General features: G+C 38.3%; 1 protein-coding gene and 1 non-coding gene across 10 annotated transcripts in view; both read right to left on the bottom strand.

The window, feature by feature from the left end:
* The window catches only part of DMD (dystrophin), a 2,565,910-nt gene that overhangs the window by 804,017 nt on the left and 1,744,516 nt on the right, over positions 1-17,377 (bottom strand). The gene's annotated exons all lie outside the window — the stretch shown is intronic.
* Positions 3,792-3,863, bottom strand: TRNAC-ACA. Its single transcript has one exon. It is a non-coding gene; the product is annotated as a tRNA-Cys (tRNA).

Here is a 17,377-nt window from a genome sequence, read left to right as displayed (position 1 = left end):
TGTGGACTGATGCTCCAAGCCGTTGCATCTATTGTTCTTAATGGAACAGAGTTGTACTCAACAATTACTAATGACCACCATGTCTCTCAGACAAGAATGATTCGAAGTCCCTTAGCTTGTCAGATAAAGATCTTCAAACTTCTACCCAAACATGACTTTCCAGTTTTTGACATGATCACCTGTTTTCAGGTGCAATCCCGCTGCAATATTCTGTTTATAATCTTTCCACTGGTAATAATCTTTCTTCTTTTCTTGAGTGCTTCAAGTCCTACTTCAGATTGGAAAAAGGTCTGCATGAGATGAGGGCTTCCCTTAATGCTGTGGGCCAAGGCTATCTTGTAGTATATTTGAGAAAATATTTGTCCATCCCTGGGCATCTCCTGTATTATGGTCCTCTACTGCTATCTCCACCATCCACATAATTATCTGTTCAGCTAGATTATAAGGTTATGGAGGACTTATTGAGGGTGAAAAGGTTACTCTGTCTTCTATCTCAATGTAATCCATGCTCTTTTTAAGTATCCATTTAGCTTGGTATCACGCACATAACAAATGTTCAATTATTTATTGAATGAATAATCCCCACGTTTTAGTCTTCTAATGAATTCACTCTGAAAACTAATATTTCTGTCAATCACCAATCAATCAACCAACTTCAAACTAACTCCCCTTCATTAGAGATGACTAGCAGCCTTAATATCAAATCGCTGATTATTAAGACTGGCAACAAGATAAAATATTCAACCCTTAACTCTTGCTCTCCAAGGTTAATTCTTTAAATCTCTTTTGATATGCCAAGTTCAGAGATAAAGTAACCACTGTCTGTCACATAGCAACATGCTGATCTTAAGCAAGGTCAGTTAACCTTGCTGAACCTGGATTTCTTTTCCTCAACAAAGGAGACAATATCCACCTACAACTTCTGTGAGACTCAAATAAGCTAATATGTAGGAGGCATTGCTAAATATATGCTGGTTTATAAATGTAAAGTTCTGAAAAATTTGAGAGACAATGGTGCGGCTGATTCCGTTGCTGATTAAACCAGTGAGATGAAGACAGGCTTAGTAACATAAGGGCAATATTAACTGGCTGATTAGCTCATGAAAATTAGTGCATATTTTGCTACTAATAAATATGCTGCTAGAAAATGTAACTGATTTTCACACCACAATTTTTCAGCAATAATTGGTTGAGCATCTTCTAGGTATGAAGCATTCAAGTCCAAAAGACATTCAGGAGTTATATCCCTCATGCTTCTAGTTCTACGTCTGTGTTGTTTTTCTTTTCCATACTAGGTATGTTAAATAGCCTCAAAAAGTGATTTTTCCCTTTCAAAGTTTTTGTTTGCTTGTTGATTAGTAAGTTGGCTGGTTACATCAGGCAGAGACGTTGAATAAAAACCTACTCCTAACAAGACAGAATAACTCAATTCTAAGTAACTCAGGGGCTAATATGTATTGTAGGGTTAATCTAATTTCTTCTCTACAGAGACAAGTGCCCAGGTTATTACTTCTCTCAATACTACTTACGCCATTGTTTATCTAGATCAATGCTGTCCAACAGAAACGTGAGCTGTACATGTAAACTAATGCTTTGTATACATTCAAACATTAAAAGAAACAGGTAAAATTAATAATATACTTTCTTCAACTTAATATTGCCAAACTGTTACCATTTCAACCTATGTTCAATGTAAATATTATTAATGAGATATTTTATTTTTCATATGATGGTATTGCTACCCAGTGTTTTATACTTGGAGCACATCTCAGTTTGGACCAGTTACATTTCTAGTGCTCATGCAAGAGGCTGCTGCTGCTAAGTCACTTCAGTCGTGTCCGACTCAGTGTGACCCCATAGATGGCAGCCCACCAGGCTCCCCCATCCCTGGGATTCTCCAGGCCATACAGGAGGCAGTGGCCACCAAATTGTAAAGCACTGATGTAAAAGTTGAGTATTTTGCTCATATAAAAAACTGATTGTGAACAAATATTTACTATTCTCCTAGGTCTCTTATTTTGACTATTCTCCTTTTGAGAACATTTGAAATATTATATAACCAGCTATGTTAAGCATATTGAAGTTCCCATTTGAAAACCACAGAAGATAAGAATCATTGCCACAATAAATGCATCCCTACTCCAAATGGTAACCTAGCTATTCAAAAAATATATATGAACATTCTTACGTGAATACTAAAAGCAAATGTGAGTATAGATCTCTACATATACAAGTCAAATGTATATTTAAAATTATAGATGAAAAATTACAGCTCTATCTTTGCCATATTTTGACATTTCTATTTGCAATGAAACTTCATCAAAAGACAGAGCTCTTCATGGATATAACAAGAATTTTAGTTACTAGGAAAACTACTTCAATATAAAGTTCAAAACATAAATGAGAACATAAAGTTATTTCCAGGATACTCTCAAATTTCGCTAAAAAATATTTGTCCTAATATGCGTAAAATGAGAACTGGCATTTCACAACTATTTTAGAAAAAGAAAAATGCCAAATACTAAATCTGAAAGTTTAAAGGAGCATGAGAAAATCTGCATGAAAACTGATGAGTCTGAATCACCTGAACTTAGAAGGCTCGGTGGTTTCAGAACCATAGTATCTCACAGAGAAAATCTATTATAATCCAGTGAAACCCTTGCTTATGACAACCCAGCTTCTCACACCCACATGCATTTCAAAATACGGAAGGATCAAGTTCAGCTTCTTGAAATAACATATTGTTATACACAAAATGGCAAAGATTTCCCTAATGCTAAATGTGATGCATGTACAAACATAAAATAAACATAAATGATTAATTATATTTTCAAATGTCAACAGGGGGAAAGAAAATATGGTGGCAGACTAAAATGACACCCAGTGGTTCCTCTGCATAATCTCCTCCCTTCGAGAGTGGTAAGATTTGTGACATTTCTAACAAATAGAACATGTCAAAGATGATGGGGTGTCACTTTAAGTTATATCAGATTGTGACTCATGTCTTGCTTAAGCAGTCTTTCTCTCTTGCTGGTTTTGACAAGGCAAAATGCCACCATATTGGAGAGTCACATTTGGCAAGGCCCTGAGAGTGACTTCAGTCAACAAGAAACTAACAATTCATAAGGAATTGAATCTTCCCCAAAACCATGTAAATTTGGAAGCAGACCCATACCCAGTTGAGTTTTCAGATGAAGCATCAACTCTGGCTGATACCTTGACACTTGTGAGAGACTCTGAGGCAGAGTCCAGATAAACCAAGTCCAAACTACTATCCCATAGATATCTTGAAAGTCTTTTAGAATGTATTCTACTTTAGGACTTCCCTGTAGCTCAAACAATAAAGAAGCTGCCTGTGATGCCAGAGACCACGGTTCGATCCCTGGGTCAACAAGATCCTCTGGATAAGGGAATGGCAATCCACTCCAGTATTCTTGCCTGGAGAATGCTATGGACAGAGAAGCCTGGTGGGCTACAGCTCATGGGGTTGCAAAGAGTAGGACATGACTGAGCTACTAACACACATTCTACTTTAAGTCACTACATCTGTGGTAATTTGTTATGCAGCAGTAGATAGCTAATACATAATCTTACAAACTTGTTAAGTGGCAAATATGATAATGCTTTATAAGTAAAATTGTGGTGACGTTAAATGTTTTTCAGTATAGTGAAGTTGCTCAGTGTCTGACTCTTTGTGACCCCATGGATTATAGCCTACCAGGTTCCTCCGTCCATGGGATTTTCAAGGCAAAAAGACTGGAGTGGGGTGCCATTTCCTTCTCCAGGAGATCTTCCCAACCCAGGAATTGAACCTGGGTCTCCTGCATTGTAGGCAGACACTTTACCATCTGAGCCACCAGGGAATGCAGGAAAAAAACATATTTTAATGAGTTACTGGGAACTTATGGCTACTTTTTAAGTTTCAGTTTCAGAAATAAGAGATCAAATATACAAGTGGATGAAATGATAAAACCATTAGGGTTTCATGCATGCTCTGACATTCTTAAAATTCATGCTCAAATTCTAAGCAGAATAATGATAAAGATGAATAATGTTGTCAGTTATACAGCTTTATTTCAGCATTTTTCAGTTGAAGCAGATGAGTTATCTTTGTGTTGTTGCTATTTCAACTGGTTCTTTTAAAAATTCTCCACAAATTCATGTAGCCACGAATGCCAAAATCTGTTAAGACTGCTTTTAGGTAAAAGGTTGCATCAGTCATGAAACATTTTTTATTTGGTTCTTTAGGGGTATTCTCATCTGTCTTCTTAATTTTATATGTTAAATTAAAAGCCCAGTTTATTTTGAACTGTTTATTTAAACACATAAAAAAGATAAACTCTGAGAGGATAGAAGGAAATGGAGAATGAAGTGAGCCAACCTTGCTCACTTCAACAAGTAAGAACATAATTGCAAGCAAAAGAGGGAGAGAGAGAGATTTTAAACTAAAAAGTACAGAAATTATGGGGTGAGAGAAGGGGAAAAAGGAACAAGAGAGCTGATGGAAAAAGAGTGAAGGAGATTAACAGGTTTTGAGAGGATGAGATGTAAGAGTGAGGAACAAGAATAAATTACAATTTGGAAATTGAGGTTATGTACTCTTTATAACATGGAAATAATGAAAACAAGCTGGAATTAAATTCTGAAAATTGGTGAGGAATGTACAATGTAGAAGTGAAAAATAATAGTTCTAAGACTTTTCTGTTTAAGGGATGAGTTTGAGGTTTGGAAATGCATGAAATATCACTAAATTAATTTAAAAATGATACATAAGATCTTAATTTTCTGAAACTAAATTGATAGTTTTTCACAATCTAAACTCCATTCTATATAACACCATTCAAGACACATATCAAGTCTTACAGATGGTTCTAAATGAATTTTCTGAAAAAGTTATTTTTTTTCTGATTCCTTTTCCCCTCATCAAATTGTGTACTTCCATCTAAGACAGATACTAAGAAATTTTGTCTCTGGAAGGGTTTGAAAGTAAAAGAGGAGAATTCTTTTATAATGCCAGGAATGACACAGTACTTGAAAACTGAGTAGAAATATGTGATACAGTTAATTTCAAATTGTCTTTAAAGACTATATTCATTCTATCATTGTTTTGACATTATGATAATATTGAGTAAACAGTCTTATTCAAATTTAGTAAAACATCACAGGGAACTTCTCTAGAGGTCTCTGTGAGTAATGTTGGTTGTCTATTCTTCATACACACAATTAATTAGAATTCCTTCACTAAGCAGCTCTACTATCTGTGGTAAAAATCAAGCCACCCTCCTCTGCCAACGCCAATCTCACATCTTATTTATGCTCATTTCTACTTCTCTTTATAATCTCCGTTTCAGGCCCATATACTTAGGGTACTTCCCGGTAGCTCAGTTGGTAAAGAATCTGCCTGCAGTGCAGGAGAACCAGCTTCAGTCCCTGCATTGGGATGATCTCCTGGAGAAGTAAATGGTAATCCACTCCAGTATTCTTGCCTGGAAAATCCCATAGTCAGAAGAGCCTGGAGGGCTACAATCCACAGGGTCGCAAGAGTCGGATACGGCTTAGTGACTAAACCACCACCATCTAACACTTAGACTTTCTAAAATTGAGCATTTACTCTGAATTCCATTTCCTTCCCTGGTTGTGGCCATGTTTTATTTGGGAACTCAGAAGGCAAGAGATACAGAAACAGAAAAAGTCAGGGGGAGAAGTAACATCTTTCATTCTAATGTAACACAAAGGGAGAAAGCAATGGATGAAGAATTCTGATTCAATTTATGCCCATGGTCAACTCCTAAGGACCTGCATACAAAAGGCATTTGTTTTAATTTGGGTCTCCCCAGAAGAACACCCTATAGCAAGATTGTGTACTCAAGTAATTTGGGGATGTGGTTCCAGGACACACTAGGGGAGTGAGGAAAAGTGAAATAAGGAAAACTGCCGATAAAGGGAGTGTTATCAAGCAAGTCAACAATGTGGGTATGTGAAGCTTAATATTACTTGAGAGTTACTTGAGAAAATGTAGGAGGTAAACCTTGAATTTAACATATCTGAAGGGTAAGGTGGCTGGGGTATTTATCTGCCAACTGCTACCTTAAAGAACCTTACTTCCTCTACTTTTCTGCCCTGCTCCAAGAATCAACAAAGAAAGCCCCCAAGTAAGAAGAGGCAAGTTCCTGGTAATGGGAAATCGGGCAGCATGTTTAGGAATGATAAGCAGTGAACAGACATACTGTGATGGGGGTTGGGGGAGCTACTGTAAAATACATTTGCTCTTTAAATGATGTCTACAACCTGCCTGGACTTCCCTTGTGGCTCAGCTGATAAAGATTCCGCCTGTAATGTGGGAGATCTGGGTTTGATCCCTAGATTGGGAAGATCCCTTGGAGAAGGGAAAGGCTACCCACTCCACTATTCTGGCCTGGAGAATTCCATGGACTACAGTCCATGGGGTCGCAAAGAGTTGGACACAACTGAGCAATTTTCACTTTTACAACCTGTCTATATTTGGAGAGCATAGATATCATGTTATGATCACTACTCAGTTCCATTAATTGGTCAAAATATTAGGTCCCCAAAATATTATGGATATTATTTGGTTACCTTTTTTTCATCCATCCATCCATCCAGCCATCCATCCAACCAACCATCCATCCAGCCAACCATCCAGCCAGCCAGCCAGCCATCTCCCTTCCCTTTTTCTGCCTTTTGGGGAATTTTCTAACTACTTATCTACTTTCATCATGTTGCAGCTTCATGTGACCTAATTCAGGCCAATGTTTCAAGGAGATGGTTCTTGGATGCTTTGGGCAAGAACAATCCTAAAGAGACGTTTGTGTGTGTGTGTGCGCATGTGTGTGTAAGTTGGGCTCTGAAACTGTTGTAGGCAACTTCTACCACCATAAGGTTAGCCAGATGAAGCTGAGAGGTTGACACAGAAAGGCAGAATTCATAAAGCGGTGAAAAAATGGAACCAGAACCCTGATGACATTTATTATTTAAATCACTTGGATGCAGTTTTGTCTGTCAGTTGCAGCTTTGGCAGTACCAACCAATGCATCCCTTGAAACAGTTACTTATGGGTGTATTAGGATTAATCCTCCATTACATGTCACAGAGGGTGAAAATTTATGCTACTTTAACTAATTTTATAATTTTACACCATAAAATCTCTTGGTTAATGCTAGCAAATAAGACTTCTCTGTCACTTTCCTAATACCTATAAGCCATATTTTGTATTCCCATAATGAAAAATAATGGGATCCAGTAATAGGACAATCATCATGTTCTGAAAGAAAGAGATTTTGAAATTTGCAGTTTGGGATTAGAGCTTTGTAACAGCCCAAGTGTTTACTATTTTGAGAGGATGCTGGTGAAAGAAAAGGTTACCCTAATAGTACCTGCTGTGCCCACAGTGGCAAATGAAAGGCAATCACACAGATGGTGGCATTTGCCTGAGATTTTAGTGCCAGAGGGGTCCTCTCAAATGCACATAAATTTGGATGGGATTTCTATCTTTTCCTAAAGATATGAATGCAGCTTTGCTAGAAAAATTTATTTTTCTACTAACACAATAAAAATCACCACCACAACCACCACATCAATAATCAATCATTTAACAGTGACTATTTATTGATCTTTTGGTATATGCCAGGTTAGCAAGAAATTCAGCTTTGTTCTAGATTGCTGTTTGGTAGTCTTGGGTTATTTTTTTTCTTATGACAAAGTGAAGTACTTACAATTGTGCCTAACACACAGTAAACTATTAGTAAATGTTATCTATCACTCCTAACACTGCTAGAATTCTTCAGTTCTCTTAGGGAGAGAAAGACTCCAAAACAGGATTAAATTAAGTTTCTTTCTTGACAGTCTAGTGTAGACTGGTATGGAAATAGGTACCGATGTATGGATATATAAAGAAATAAAGGAATGATACAAACGGAATGCCTGATGCACAGGAGGCAGAAAGTAATGAACACAGCAAGAGAAATACTGCTGGGGGCTGGAGGGTGACAGGAAGACAAGATGTGTCTTGTTGGCCTTCAGAGGGGTAGAAGGAGTGGTCACACTTGGAGATTTGTGATGTAAGAGAGAAAAAAAGAAGGTAGACACACTCTAGGTCGCCCAGGCAGGGTAGGACAAACAAAGCACAGGGGACTAAAGGGAAGAATATTGGGCGGCCTCTCCAGGATGCCAGCCTGGGTGAAAATGACCAATGGGAGAAAACATCAGAATACAGCCAGAGTTGCATTATAGAGGGGATGGACTAGGAGATAAATTTACTGAGGAACTTTTGCCTTTGCTGAACCCTTGGCATCCCTCACCCAAGTAGGTATAAGGTTTGCTTGCCTGGAATTTTGTGACTAGTAGAGGCTTTTGTCAGAATCAACCAGGCATTGCAGAATAGTGTATTGGTGGTTTCGTAACACAGCTCTCATTCATACTATTGGACATCTGAAGAGCTTGAAGGGAAGGCAGATTAAGGTGGAAATTTATCATCTGTTACTGTTTTATGGTTTTGTCACTGTCAGGAAAATTTTTATTTAACTCTGTGGGAATGATACTAAATAAATAAATAAATACACACACACACACACACACACACACACACACAACAACGGCTATTATTTATTGGTATCTCACTCTGTAGAGGCATGTCTCTGAGTTTGCATGTATCGTATCTCTCATTGAATCCATTTTTGCAATGTCATTTTTGTCCCAATATTCAGATAAGGAAGCCAAGACACAGAGAGGTCATACACTAGTAAGAACTGCAGTAGACCGTTACTGGGCAGTGCTGGGAATCACGCCTCCCAGAATTCATCTCTATGATGTTCACTCTCATTTTGACTGAACTTAGCTGTATATCATAGCTCTGGCCAATGGGATATTAACAAGAGTGGTACAAACATAAAGCTTGAAAAGGACTTGAATGTTAGTGTTCTTTTGGACTCTTCTTCATGGAACTCAAACACCAAGCTGTGAGAAAGCCCAAGGAGCCACATGGGGAAGACCAACTGGAAACAGATGGAGGCTCCTGGCCAACAGCCCCAGCTGAACTCCCAGCCAACACCAACTGCCACTCATGTGAGGCCATTTTGGATTTTCCAGCTTTCCCTGCACCTTGGTTGACACCACGTGAAGCAGAAGAATGTTATGGTCAACTCTCAGAATCATGAGACACAATAAAACTTGCTGTTTTAAATCACTTGTAGGGTAGTTTCTTGTATAGCCTATATAACCAGAACAGAGTGAGATCAAAATTTAAATCATGCAAGCTAGCAATGTATGGAACTATACAGAAGTCAGTCAAATCTTCAAAGCCTAGCAGAATTCCATTTCTAAAAATTCCATTGCCTATGCCAGACTACGTGATGACTACTGGGTTCACCTCATCCCTTCTCTCTTCCCTGTTTCTGCTCTTATGTAAATATGCACAAGATCCTTTTTGGTGATGTTATCTTTGCTCTCAGGAACAAAGAGTGACCTTATTACACTTTCAAACAATATCACTACTCTTTTCACATTTTAATTAGCACCAAATTGTAGGCAAATCATTATGTAAATTGCTAGTGGAGGTAGTGGCTTCTCTGTCTCCTCCAGGATTATATAACAACTCTGGTCCCAGGGAAGAAGTCAATGACAAGGTCAGAATCCTGGTCAGAGATAGAATTAGAGAGAGGAAATATAAACTTCTCGTGCATCCAGGGAAAGGCTGCCCTTAACCCTAGTGACTAAACAACAACTATCCAAAACAAGGGAATCCAACAGAATTTTTATTTTCATTTTTCCAAATCAAATCTACTATGTATTTCTATTGTCCAAAACAACCATTCCTTCTTCCTCTGTACTGTCTCAGGCCCCATACTCTGTTACATGCTCACATTCTCACCACAGCTTGAACCAAGCAATTATTACTTAGAGGGGCTTCCCAGGTGGCTCAAGTGGTAAACAATCCGCCTGCCAATGCAGGAGATGCGGGTTTGAATCCTGGGGTGGGAAGATCTCCTAGAGGAGGAAATGGCAAGCCACTCTAGTATTCTTGCTTTGGGAAATCCCATGGACAGAGGCAAAGAGTGAGGCACAATTGAGCACACACACACACATGCATTTAGACAGCTGGGTGATTCAGAAAGCAATCTGATTTTTTCCATTTCTTCCTTCAAAGAAGTTCTATTAAACCATTCTTCCTAGCTTCCACCTGAAATCTCTTAGTCTGCAGTGAGGGGTATGGGGAAGGGGGATGGGAAAGCACTGACTTCATAATATAAGTCTTACAGAAGTCCTCCAATACTTATATCTTTGGGCTTTTTCTTGCTCCACCATTCAGATTTTTGTTGTGATGGGAGCCACATATGAACGTGATGAAGACATGATACAGCCCCAAGCCAATGGACTTTATCTGGATTTAGTTAAGTGAGTGGGACTATGGATGGTCTGCCTCAGAGAGGCAGTGAGTGTAGACATTGGAAAGAAAGTACATGGATATTTGGGTGATCCTTGTGGAGATTCTGAAACATAGCAATATATTGAGGATAGCATAGTTATTTTGGTTCCCTGGGTTCCTTGAATAATTTTTAGAGAAGAGACTATGTAGCCAAGCTGGGATTTATGTGCAAAAGATACAAATGTCTATATTGCTTAAGCTATTGAAATCTGGAGTCTCTTGATTACTGTAGCTCAGTCTACAAGCTAACAAATCTAAGAAGACAATGATAACAACTGCATTTATCATTATGTTTTAATGTTGTCTCCTCTCACCAAATGTTCGATTCATAAACCCAGGTGTCTATTTCATTCATAACTCATCCTCCTCTTCTAGCAAGATACTTTCAATATTGGAGACAATAAATACTGAATATACCAATAAACAAATGCTGCTATCCTCCTAGGATTTCACATAAAATATCTTTGCAAATTTTTGTGACTCTCAAGACTATCAGCTTTTGAAACTATTGATCCTGAGTTAACATTATATGAGAGTTAGTATTGGTTGATTAGGGCTTCCCTGGTGGCTTAGATGGTAAAGAATCTTTCCACAATGCAGGAGACCTGGACTCAATCCCTGCAGCTGGGAAGATCCCCTGGAGGTGGGCATAGCAACCCACTCCAGCATTCTTGCCTGGAGAATCCCCATGGACAGAGGTGTCTGGCGGGCTACAGTCCATGGGGTCGCAAAGAGTCAGACACAACTGAACGACTAAGCACATTGGTTAATTAAGTACATAGGGATGTATCTTAATGGAATATCTTACTTATGAGTAAGAAACCTGACAGATTAAAGGTAATGGTCAACCAATTGCACTGATGACCTTTGTATATGCACATCTCTTTGCAACATGACTTTTAAAGTTCTTACCATCAAGAGGTGCACTTTTCCCTCTAATTCTTGAATCTGGACTGATTTTGTGTCTCGTTTTAAGAGTGTATTAGAAATGACAGCAAGCCAGTTCCGAGCCTGGGCCTCAAGAGAATATGTACATTTCTGCTTTCTCTATTAGAATCCTTTTTTCTGCATGAGAAACAGTCCAGGCTAGCTAGGTGGAACAGGAGAGACCAAATGAAGTGGTGGTGAATCCTAGATAAGCCAGCCCTCAGTAACCTATCAGCTGATTGAAAAAGCATGAGTGAGATCTTCTGAGATCATCCAAGCTTCTGCTTTATCAGCCTAGTTGATCCACAGACTGACTGCAATTAAAAATGGTTATCATTTTTAAGTCAATTATTGGGTTGGTCAAAAGTTCTTTCAGGTTTTCCCATAACCCTGTACAGAAAAATGTAAACAAAATTTTGGCCAACCCAATATTTAACAGGGTTTGTTACCTAATACTTTTGTAGCACTGGGTAACTGATCTCTAAGGGAAGGCCTGAAATGGGAGTGAAACTTGGTTAAGAGTTCCTCAATAATATTACTAGAGTTCCAAATCTTAAAAGAAATGCAAATTTAGAAAGTGTAACTGAAGGCAGATTCAATGCTTTGCAAAGACACCTGTACAAAAATTCATAGCAAACTAATGGAGGTAACCAGTGGAGAAAGGTTTTTAGAAGAACATTATTAGTAGATTTAATAGCAGCTACATACTCTTTATCAGCCATTGCCTGAGGCAATGAAGGACGGGAAAAAAATATTTTTGACTTTTCTTCTCCCTCTGTTTTCCAGTCTGCTGCCAGAGCCTCCAATGGGTTATATCTACCCAGAAGCTGGTGATTAAGGAATAAGCTGGGGAATAATGTGGTCCAAGGTCAACTTCTTGCAATATATACCATAGGAGGAGGAGGACCCAGAATGGATCTGAGAGCACAAGGTATATGAGGTGGGCATATGTGGGTTAGAAATCCACAAAGGTTTACGTCTCAAAAGTATAAACAGGTTGCAAGTGCTCATGGGTTCTGTCAAAGCTGAATGTTTGTCCTCTGGGGTTGGACGGATGTGCTTCACACAAACCAAGAGAGAAACAGTTTTAGAAAAAGCCTCACCACTATCTGAGAATACACTGCCTGAATCTGCCAATGAATGGGACTGACAGTCAAATCCCACACAGATTTCTGACAGCTATCTTTTATATCCTTACTGTGTAAAGTGGAGACCAAGGTCTAGAGCATTGGCATCACCTGGAAGCCCGATGGGAATGTTGTGTCTCAGATCCTACACAAGACCCACTGAATCAGAAATCTTGTTTTAACAAAATCCCTAAGGAGTTCATGTATGTGTTAATGTTGGAAAAATGCTGCTCTATGTGATGACACCAGACTCTCTCTTCCTTTCCACTGGTATTAGAATTTTATAACACCCATCTTGTAACAGTAACCATAATTTAAAATATAGAAGCGTATTAAAATATATATTGTGTCTTTAGTTCATCACTGAACTGTGCATGAGCAAATTAGCCTCATAAGGCATTGCCTTTGTAAACATGAGTACATGGAAGTGAAAATTTAATGTAAATAGCCCATACTTCTGAGCTAGTGAGTGATGAATCTTCTTTGGGACTCAGCTATTAGCGCCAGGTTTAGTGATCTTTGCAATAGTGAGTTGAGGTTGGAGGAGGGTAGGAAGATGAGGCAGGACCAGTCACTACACAAACCATTGCAACATGTGAGGTCACATTCAGAAGTACCTACGTAAGAACTAAGTGAGAAATTGGAAAGCAGTATCTTAAGAAAATTGATTCTTCATTCAATGTAGAAGTGAGTATTTAGTCATGTTGCATTCCAGTCTAAGGATAAACAAATTGAAGAGGTTAATGTCAACCACTTCCTTAATTATTTTAGTGCTTAAAAATTGTTTTAATCCACTCTCAAGCCCTATAAAATCGTAACCACTGAGCATCTTTCCTATTAACTTTCCTGTTTCCTGGGCTATCCTGTATTGGCCACCAATGCATGAATACCTATGTAGCACCTGAACAATAATTTTTCTCTCATCCTTCACCAGCATCATCAACCATTCTGGTGGAAAGATGCACATTGCTGATATAAACAAAACAATAAGGCAGGTTCAAGGAGGTAACTGTACTAGTCTAGGATTTGTAACAATTGTAATAGCAACAAAAGCAATATTCACAATGATCATTGAGATTGTGACTGAAAAACAGATTTTAATTCTTTTATAAATGTCTAAGTGGGCCCAAGTATTATTGCCCCATTCAAAACTGTTGATGACACTCATATGAAGAACAGGCAGAAGGTTTCACCTTTCCAAGAAATTTATTTTTAGACTGCCTTTAAGGTATACTCATCAGTCACAGGTTGCCTACAGATTGCAACTATCAAGACAAACAGAATTTTCTTGAAGTATCCTTGCAATGACTTTGGTTTCTGGCCCATTTCCTGGTCCATCTCTTTCCATTCATTCTTGGCCAACTGTGCCAAAGATGGTGTATACTTTTCCCAGTGATAACTGAAAAAGTTTACAAATTAGAACTGCATCATTCAGTTCAAATACTTTTACCTCTAAAGCAAAACAGATTGATTTTCTCTAGCAACAAACAATGAAATAGTCTCTCTGATGTCTTGTAATTAATTCTCATATCAGTAAATAAATTAAAAGGCAGCAGAACAAAATATGTCCACCATGCCCTTACCAGTCCCTTCATAACCCATACAGTGGCCTCGCCGTGAACAATAAGGTGGATAAATGAGGGGAATGCTGATTTTGGCATCCAGTTTACTCTCAGATAATCTAGCTCATCCTTCTCAGCTGACATGAGACAGAAATAACATCAAAGGGTGATAAACTCTTGCCTGCAAACCTGGGGTTCCACGGTTCACTGGCTCCAGGCCTAATCTATCAATCCATTTTCTACACAATAAAAGGTATGAAACCCATTACAGATCTGTTATAAGCCCTGGCAGGTGGTCTACAACAAAAATGGGATACATCAACCAGTTCAACATACGGGGTCTCTTTTCTGAGGCGTGAAGTACTAGGGGTTAGCTGAGATGTATAAAGTAGTTAGGATTTAGTATTAAATTCTTTTAGCTACATAAATAAACTCACACACCTTACAGTATAAGCATAGAGATGTGACAAAATTTCATTTCTGCTATGACTGACCTTTTATAAAATAGCACTGCTATTTTATTTTTGCATTATTTATTGACTTTTGCACATGATGCAATAAATGAAACTGGGTTAGAATTTACCATCTTGTGCTCTTCAATACATCTTTAATTTTCATTTGTTATTCAACCTTAGCTTAAGGAGTTAGTATATGAAAACCTCCATTTAATGCCATTTCAAGGTCATTAAGTTTTTAGAAAGAAAGGCAATCCCTCTAGTGTCAGAGTTGATGCTATATAATCTAGTCATTCCAAAGCAAAGGCATTGTAGATACAAGAGGAGCAACTTCTTATATTAGCAAAATCTTTTTATCATATGATTTCTTTTCCTTTCTAATATTCTTTGCTATAGGGCAAACATCTTTGTGCTAATAAAGGACTTATTTAAAAAATGTCATACTGAAGGTCAGAGTTATAAATTTTTTTTTCCTTTTTTTTTAAATCATCATTATACTTCATTTTAAATTCATTGTGAACAGGGAAGAAAGTTTGCCAAGAATAGTCACATCTGTTTTTCATCTGAAACTAGTTTACCTCTAATAAAGTCTGGTCCACAGCATATTTAAATGACAAAGTTACATAGTTCGTGCACATTCTTAGTATGTATATAGTGGAAAAGTAAAATTTTAATATGGAAATGACGTGATGCACGGGTATCAGTGCTTTACAATGCACATTGGATTTTTGTTTCTCCATATTTTTAAAAGGGCTTCCCTATTGGCTCAGACTGTAAAGCATCCAGCTGCAATGCAGGAGAGGGTTTGTTCCCTGGGGCAGAAAGATCCCCTGGAGAAGGGAATGGCAACCCACTCCAGGATTCTTGCCTGGAAAATTCCACGGACAGAGGAGTCTAGTGGGCTACAGTCCACAGGGTTACAAAGAGTTGGACACGACTGAGCAACTAACACTTTCACTTTTCATATTTTTACAAAGAGCACAGCCCTGAAATGAACAAATTGTCTAGTATTAGGCTGAAGTTTCCTAACTGAACATTATCTAGCACCAATGAAACTTTCTACAAATGCTTTCTCATCACTCACTCTATCAAAACAGAGGAAACAAACATGATGAATGGAGGTAGGGGAAGGGGGCAGGGAAGCAATGTGCAGGCTCAATCACTCCCTGTCTGGATTTCTAAGTTCAAGTCAGTTGAGTATATTGCAAAGCTGCTCACGGTTATGTCATCTGGAATTCTGCTTATACTTCCAGCATGAAAATGTTGGTGTTTCAAAACCATGGTGGATTACTTAGACTTACTTCACAGCCAATGTGAAGAGGTAAAACAAATGATTTTCCAGCACTTTTTATCCGAAAGTCCTAGATAATGAGAATAATAAGATCACTGGAAATGGAGAAGACAGGATATAAATTCTGTGTTCTCCATTAGAGGTCTTAGTTAGTCTTAGAGCCTCTATCTCTCCTCTGGTCCAGCTTGTAGATTCATAATGGTGGCACATGTTTATTTTAGCTTTCTCCCTAAGGGCCATATTTATAGCTGATTTTTTTTTTTTAAGATGGTGAGTATTATTCAGTCCCCCACCAAATGTAAGTATGTGGATCTTCCTAGAGGATATTATGCTTAGCCAAAACAACAACAACAACAAAACAGTCACAGGAGGACAAATACTGCATGGTTCCATTTCAATGAGGTATCTAAAACAGCCAAACTCACAGAAACAAAGAAACTAGAATGACGGTTACGGGGCAAGGGTGAAAGGGAAACATAAATTGTTCAATGGATGAAAAGTTTCTGGAGGCATGTTATAAAGTAGTGCCTATAGTTAACAGTACTGTATTGTACTCTTAAAAATGTGTTAAGAGTGTCGATCTCCTGTTTAGTTGCTCTTATCACACTTAAAAAAAAAATATGGTGACTCAGAATTTTGTGCTTGGTCTTTGTGTTTTTATATTCTAACATTACACATAATGTTCAAAGTTAACATTTTTAACCAATTACAATGCACCTAATGCTGTTATGCATTTTCCATGTACTGTCTCATTGAATTTTCACCAAAACCTGGAAAGTATGTTATATGATTACCTGAATTTTGTGCCTATTATAACTAAACGGTGAAAGCTATAATCCATAAACCTCACTATTAATCACCACAATAAACTGACTTTTCACAACTCCAGTTTACGTTTTGTTTGTAAAATGTCTGATCTGTATTCTTGGCACTGCTTGAAGTCATTTGGAAAGTTAAAAATCACACAGTATTACAAACTTACTGTTGTTCAATTCTGATTAATTTAGTAGGAATGGACAGGCTGGAAACTAGGACCCTTTGCTGCAGTGCCGCAATGCTTGTACCTGGAACTCTCTCTCCTCGAGCAAGAAAATACAAAGAAACATATGAGACTAAAAATAACTGCATGCATGCACAGTTAGGGCAAACACTGGACAAGAGATTCGGAGAGATCAGAAGGCCCAACTGCCACTTCTGAAGAGCCTGAAGCAAAAGCAGGGTACTGTGCCTGCCCCCTGCACACAACACCACAAAGGAGTGGGCAAATCACCTAAGCCATCTCTTTCACCTGATTCCTGGACACACCCCTACCCTCACCCCATGTAAGGAACAAGCTTGCCCTCCTTGGAGAGTGAGCAAGCAAAGGAACCTGTTATTTGTACTTGACCCCCCTTACTGTAGCAGGGGCCCCAATAAAGCCTTCCCCGAATTTCTTGTCTGGCCTCTGATCAATTTCTATTGAGGAGGAGGCCAAGTACTCTGGTGGATAGTAGTAATGGCAATCAGGTTTCTAGGACAGGCCAAATGTCTCAACTTACTGAGGTGTCAAGAAAACATTAGTGGTGATGACAATA

The sequence above is a fragment of the Cervus elaphus genome, chromosome X (genome assembly GCF_910594005.1).
Source record: "Cervus elaphus chromosome X, mCerEla1.1, whole genome shotgun sequence".
Classification (NCBI taxonomy): domain Eukaryota; kingdom Metazoa; phylum Chordata; class Mammalia; order Artiodactyla; family Cervidae; genus Cervus; species Cervus elaphus.
This window is presented reverse-complemented; position numbering and strand designations above follow the sequence as displayed.